This window comes from Oryzias melastigma, linkage group LG15, assembly GCF_002922805.2.
Source record: "Oryzias melastigma strain HK-1 linkage group LG15, ASM292280v2, whole genome shotgun sequence".
NCBI classification, from domain to species: Eukaryota; Metazoa; Chordata; class Actinopteri; order Beloniformes; family Adrianichthyidae; genus Oryzias; species Oryzias melastigma.
Window position 1 is genome coordinate 29745461 of NC_050526.1, and position 6944 is coordinate 29752404.

Genomic DNA, 6944 nt, shown 5'->3' on the forward strand with positions numbered 1-6944 from the left:
TCCTCCTGCATCAGAATCATGGCTGCTCCCCGTGGAGGCGGCTCTGCTCAGCATCCAGCTGAGGCAACACTCCCGCTTCCTCAGCCAGGAACGCCACGGAATAAATCCACGCCGGACCCCCACTCCATCCATCATCTACAGGAAAGAACGGCACGGATGCTCACCGTCAGGCAACAGTTGTGGGGGAGGGGGGTCCAGGTCAGCCCCCACTCACGGCGCTTAACTAGGGGGCGCTACAGGGGGGTTAGATTTCTCTCTCTGTGGTCAAACTCATCTGAGGTTAGCGGGTCAATGAAACCTGCCGACCTCGGCCAATCGTTCAGAGGGGGGCGGGGTCAGAACTCTCCAGAAACTCTGGAGGAGCATAAATCTGATGACATCATCTAAAGAGAATCAGAATGAACGGATGTTTTTCAGGCATCTGTTGGTTCTCATCCAGACCGCTCCATCTCTGACTCGGTTTCAGGCTGGTTCCTCTCCAGATCGGACTTCAGGAGGGAGGACGTGCTGGGGGGAGGGGTCAACCGCAGGAGGAGACCAGGAGGAGATCAGGAGGAGGCTGTGCAGGAGGAGGCCGTGCAGGAGGAGATCAGGAGGAGGCTGTGCAGGAGGAGGCCGTGCAGGCCGTTTTGTTAAAAACATAACAAAAACAGGATTTTATCATCTTAAAAACATTGCCAGACTCCGCCCATTCCTCTCTCTTGCCAGCACAGAGGTGCTGACGATGCTTTTATTTCCAGTAGACTAGATTACTGTAATGCCCTGCTCTCTGGTCTTCCCAGAAAAAGGATATCAAACCTTCAGCTATTACAAAACTCGGCCGCTCGCGTGCTGACGAGGACCAGGGGGCGGGAACATATTACACCGATTTTAAAATCGCTGCATTGGCTCCCTGTAAAATTCAGAATTGATTTTAAAATTCTTTTATTGGTTTATAAATGTTTTTACGGTATTGGGCCCTCTTATTTATCTAATATGATTTTAAGGTATGAGCCCTCGAGGACCCTGAGGTCCTCTGGAACAGGCCTTTGGTTGTACCAAAAGTTAGAACTAAAACATACGGCGAGGCCTCATTCAGCTATTACGGACCTCGCCTGTGGAACAGCCTCCCAGAATGCATCAGGGCCGCAGAGACTGTTTAAAGGGAGGCTCAAGACCTAGATTTGATATTTTGTTTTATCCTCTACTTTTATTTAATCAATATTTATTTATTTTACTGAATTATGCCACTCTATTTTTTATGTATGTGTATATATATATATATATATATATTTTTTTTTACTTGTCTTTTTATGTTCTTTTTATTTTTATTTATTTATTTATTTATTTATTTATTTTAATCTATTTTACTCCTTTTACATTTTTAACTCCAGTGTCTTCTTCTAAAGGATCCTCCACATCAGTGATTGACCTTTCTCAGTGAACAGGGTCGCTGCAGTGGGATCTCCCGGGTCGGGCTCTTTACCCGGATCTGGGGGGTCCTGTGGTAGCGTACTCTGTGAACTTGATTGGGGGGTCACTGGTGTGGACAAGTCCCTAAAATATTGTTTCCTCACTGCAGTACCAAGCCAGATTTCTAGATTTATGCTTTACATCCTTTTAGTATTTATTTATTGATTTATTTTATTTATTTTTTTATTTATTTTTTCTTTCATGGTGTGGCGATATGTCGATGTGTGTTTGTGTTTGTGCGTGTATGTGGAAGGGTGGGGCTTGTGGGTATTATCTTTTGTTTTTAAAATGTTATTTTTTATGTTAAGCACTTTGAGTGAAATTCATTTTTTTAAAAAGTGCTATCCAAATAAAGTTTGATTTGATTTGATTTGAGGACGTGCAGGAGGAGGACGTGCAGGAGAAGACCGTGCAGGAGGAGGCCGTGCAGGAGATCAGGAGGAGACCAGAAGGAGACCAGGAGGAGACCAGGAGGAGACCAGAAGGAGACCAGGAGGAGATCAGGAGGAGGCCGTGCAGGAGGAGGACGTGCAGGAGGAGGCCAGGAGGAGACCAGAAGGAGACCAGGAGTAGATCAGAAGGAGGACGTGCAGGAGGAGACCAGGAGGAGATCAGGAGGAGGCTGTGCAGGAGGAGGCCGTGCAGGAGGAGGACGTGCAGGAGAAGACCAGGAGGAGACCAGGAGGAGATCAGGAGGAGGACGTGCAGGAGGAGGACGTGCAGGAGGAGACCAGGAGGAGATCAGGAGGAGGCTGTGCAGGAGGAGGCCGTGCAGGAGGAGGACGTGCAGGAGGAGACCAGGAGGAGATCAGGAGGAGGCTGTGCAGGAGGAGGCCGTGCAGGAGGAGGACGTGCAGGAGGAGACCAGGAGGAGATCAGGAGGAGGCTGTGCAGGAGGAGGCCGTGCAGGAGGAGGACGTGCAGGAGGAGACCAGGAGGAGATCAGGAGGAGGCTGTGCAGGAGGAGGCCGTGCAGGAGGAGGACGTGCAGGAGGAGACCAGGAGGAGATCAGGAGGAGGCTGTGCAGGAGGAGGCCGTGCAGGAGGAGGACGTGCAGGAGGAGACCAGGAGGAGATCAGGAGGAGGCTGTGCAGGAGGAGGCCGTGCAGGAGGAGGACGTGCAGGAGGAGACCAGGAGGAGATCAGGAGGAGGCTGTGCAGGAGGAGGCCGTGCAGGAGGAGGACGTGCAGGAGGAGACCAGGAGGAGATCAGGAGGAGGCTGTGCAGGAGGAGGCCGTGCAGGAGGAGGACGTGCAGGAGGAGACCAGGAGGAGATCAGGAGGAGGCCGTGCAGGAGGAGGACGTGGAGGAGGAGACCAGGAGGAGACCAGGAGGAGATCAGGAGGAGGCCAGGAGGAGACCAGGAGCAGCTCCCTATTCAGAAAATCTCTCTGTTCAACAGAATCGTCACCCAAACTCGACAGACTCCATGACAACAAACGGAGCGTTCCCCGGCGCTCTGGCGCAGCGTCCTGACCTTCTGATGGAACATTTGACCGAACATTTTGAAGCGCCAGTCTTGGCAGGGCGGCAGGCTCGTCCCCTCACACCCATGCTGGCGATGCCCATCATCCAGCCTGGCAGATGGCTGCTGGCTCCAACAGCTTTCTGGTGTTTAATTATGATCATAATCAAGGGAAATAAAGCTCAATTAAAGCACAAGTGCAGCTAATGAAAGCCGAGCGCCACGAGCAGCCAGACGGTTGCCAACTCGCTCGTTTCCTGTCTGGAAATGAGCTTCTGTTTCAAGGATCTGAATGTAGGAGTGGATTCATACCAATTAAAAGTCACAAATGTCAAATCAAAGGCAGTTTGTGCTGAACTAGAGTAGGGTACTTAAATAGTCCAACTTCTCCATGACTCCAATCATGAGCAAACATCCTGCTGTTCCACCCCCATGCAGTAGGTGGCAGTACCCTATTAGTTTATCATCTTCCAATAAATGACAGAAGAAGGCCTTGCTGGTGCCTAGAAACATGTTTGAATTCCTTTAGTACTCACTGTGTCGTTTGTAGTAGTTGACATTAAGGCGGGAATTTGGATAACCTTAGATTGGGTCTGAATTCCCTCCTGATCCCCAATGACTGAACATCTATACAGTGCAGGATTATCTAGTCTCCTTGATTTAAAAGCAATTCATGATCACTACTTTTATTTTACAGTGAAAATGATGTCACAGATTTTACAAACTAAAACTTAACAGAAATATTTTATGACAACTATTTATGAATCCACTGTTCTGATGAGGAAGACATTGATGGTTTATTTAGTATTGATCATCCATCATCATCATCATCATCATCATCATCATCATTCATCCATCCATCATCCATCATCATCATCATCATCATCATCCATCCATCCATCATCCATCCATCATCAATCATCCATCATCTATCCATCATCCATCCATCATCCATCATCCATCCATCATCCATCATCCATCATCATCATCCATCCATCCATCCATCACCCATCTTCTTTCTCTCATCAGGACCGGGTCGCGGGGGCAGCAGTCTAAGTAAAGATACTCAGACTTCCCTCTCCCCGGCCACTTCCTCCAGCTCCTCTGGGGGGGTGGGGGGGTGGGGGGCAAGGAGGCATCCGGACCAGATCCCCAAGCCACCTCATCTGGCTCCTCTGGATAAGGAGGAGAAGTGGCTCTACTCCAAGCTCTCCAGGTGATTGATCTCCTATCTCCATGGGAGTGTCCAGCCACCCTCCAGAGGAAACAAATTTCAGCTGCTTGTAGTCGGGATCTCATTCTTTCGGTCATGATCCAGACCTCATTACCATAGGGGAGTACTGGAACGAAGATCGACAGGTAAATTGAGAGCTTTGCTTTCTGGCTCAGCTCTCACTTCACCACAACGGACCGGTACAGCGACCGCATAATAGCGGACGCAGCTCCAATCCGCCTGTCGATCTCACGCTCCGATCTTCTCTCACTCGTGAACAAGATATTTAAACTCCTCCCCCTGAGGCAGGAGCACTCCACCCACCCAGAGGACAAACTACTTTTCTCTGGCCTCAGACATAGCGGTGCTGACCCTCATCCCAGCTGCTTCACACTCTGCTGCAAACCACTCCAATGGCTGCTGGAGGTCCTGTTCCTGAAGAAGCCAGCAGAACAACATCATCTGAAAAGAGCAGAGATGAAATCATGTGGCCTCCAAACCAGATCCCCTCTGGTCTCTGGCTGCACCTAGAAATTCTGTCCATAAAACTATGAACAGAACCGGTGATAAAGGGCAGCCCTGCTGGAGTCCAACATGCACCGGTTTATTTGAAAAATACATTTTTTTCCCCAAAACTTGTCCAAGCACAGTGCATTGTGGTCCATATTCCCAGATCTAGAGAGCATTGATTAACACTGTTTTCTGCAGAGACTTATGGGAAATTTCTAGGGCTCTGGATATGGAATCGTAGTTGTACAACATGTGAACGCTTTATGGTTAGTAGTGAAGGAACTCCGATTCAGGCCTAGATTGTGTCTGAAGTCCCGACCTGTCCAGGGTGAACCCCCCCTTCACCCAGGATAGGCTCCAGCCACCCCACGACCCCCAAAGGAATAAAGCAGATGTAGAAAATGGAAACCAGAACTTTTGAAACAATAAATATTGATGTGTGTCATCAGGTCATGCTTCCTCTTTCTTCTTAACAAAGATCAAAGAAATGTACAAAGTTTCCAGCTTCCATGGACTCCGTGCCGGGTGTACAGCGTCTGCTCGTGTGTCCAGCAGGGCAGTCTGCTGGCAGCACTTCAGCTTCCTCTCAACCAGCGGAGCGTCCAAAACACAAAAACAACACAATTCTTCTGAGGCCGATGGGCTCAGAGCCGGGAGAGCCGGAGAAGACAGATGCCACCACCGCGGCATTGTGGGATATTAATAGACCAGAGCTGCAAAGTGCCAGCCTTAGTGGAAAGGTGGGCGGCGTCCTGCTGAGCGCTGCCGTCACACGCTAGCATCAAAATGAGAAGAGCCGAGGTGTGAAGACTTGCATGTCAGCGACCACAGAGAATGCTGCTGCAATGAAGGCTGGCCGAGTGTTTATGAGCTCTGACCAATCCACAACCATCTCAGACAGTCATGTGATCATGGTCGTTTACACTTCCTCTTTCAGGGTTTCCTTCAAAACATATTTTTCCTACACAGATAAGTGCACTTTCAAGTTAAAGCAGTGGGCAATACTAAGCATTTGGGTTTTGATCCGATATCGATCTAATATCGATCCAATACAAATCCAATATCGATCCAAGACAGATCCAACATCGATTAAATACAGATCCAATATTGATCCAATACAGATCCAATATCGATCCAATACAGATCCAATGTTGATCCAATACAGATCCAATATCGATCCGATACCGATCCAATGTTGACCCAATACTGATCCAATACTGATCTGATACAGATCCAATATCGATCCAATACAAATCCAATATCGATCCGATACCGATCCAATGTCGACCCAATACTGATCCAATACTGATCCAATACAGATCCAATGTCGACCCAATACTGATCCAATATCGATCCAATACAGATCCAATATCGATCCAATACAGATCCAATACAGATCCAATACAGATCCAATGTCGATCCAATACTGATCCAATATCGATCCAATACAGATCCAATATCGATCCAATACAGATCCAATGTCGATCCAATACTGATCCAATATCGATCCGATACTGATCCAATATTGATCCAATATTGATCCAATATCGATCCAATATCAATCCAATACAAATCCAATATCGATCCGATACCGATCTAATATTGATCCAATACAGATCCAATATTGATCCAATACAGATCCAATGTTGATCCAATAAAGATCCAATATCGATCCAATACAGATCCAATATCGATCCAATACAGTTCCAATGTCGATCCAATACCAATCCAATATTGATCCGATACCGATCTAATATTGATCCAATACAGATCCAATATTGATCCAATGTCGATCCAATATTGATCCAATATCGATCCGATACTGATCCAATATTGATCCAATACAGATCCAACGTTGATCCAATAAAGATCCAATATCGATCCAATACAGATCCAATATCGATCCAATACAGATCCAATGTCGATCCAATACCAATCCAATATTGATCCGATACCGATCTAATATTGATCCAATACAGATCCAATATTGATCCAATACAGATCCAATGTTGATCCAATAAAGATCCAATATCGATCCAATACAGATCCAATATCGATCCAATATCGATCCAATATTGATCCAATACAAATCCAATATCGATCCGATACCGATCTAATATTGATCCAATACAGATCCAATATTGATCCAATACAGATGCAATGTTGATCCAATAAAGATCCAATATCGATCCAATACAGATCCAATATCGATCCAATACCAATCCAATATTGACCTAATACCGATTTGATACTGATCCAATGTCGATCCAATATTGATCAATGAGCAATCTGAAACTGGTCA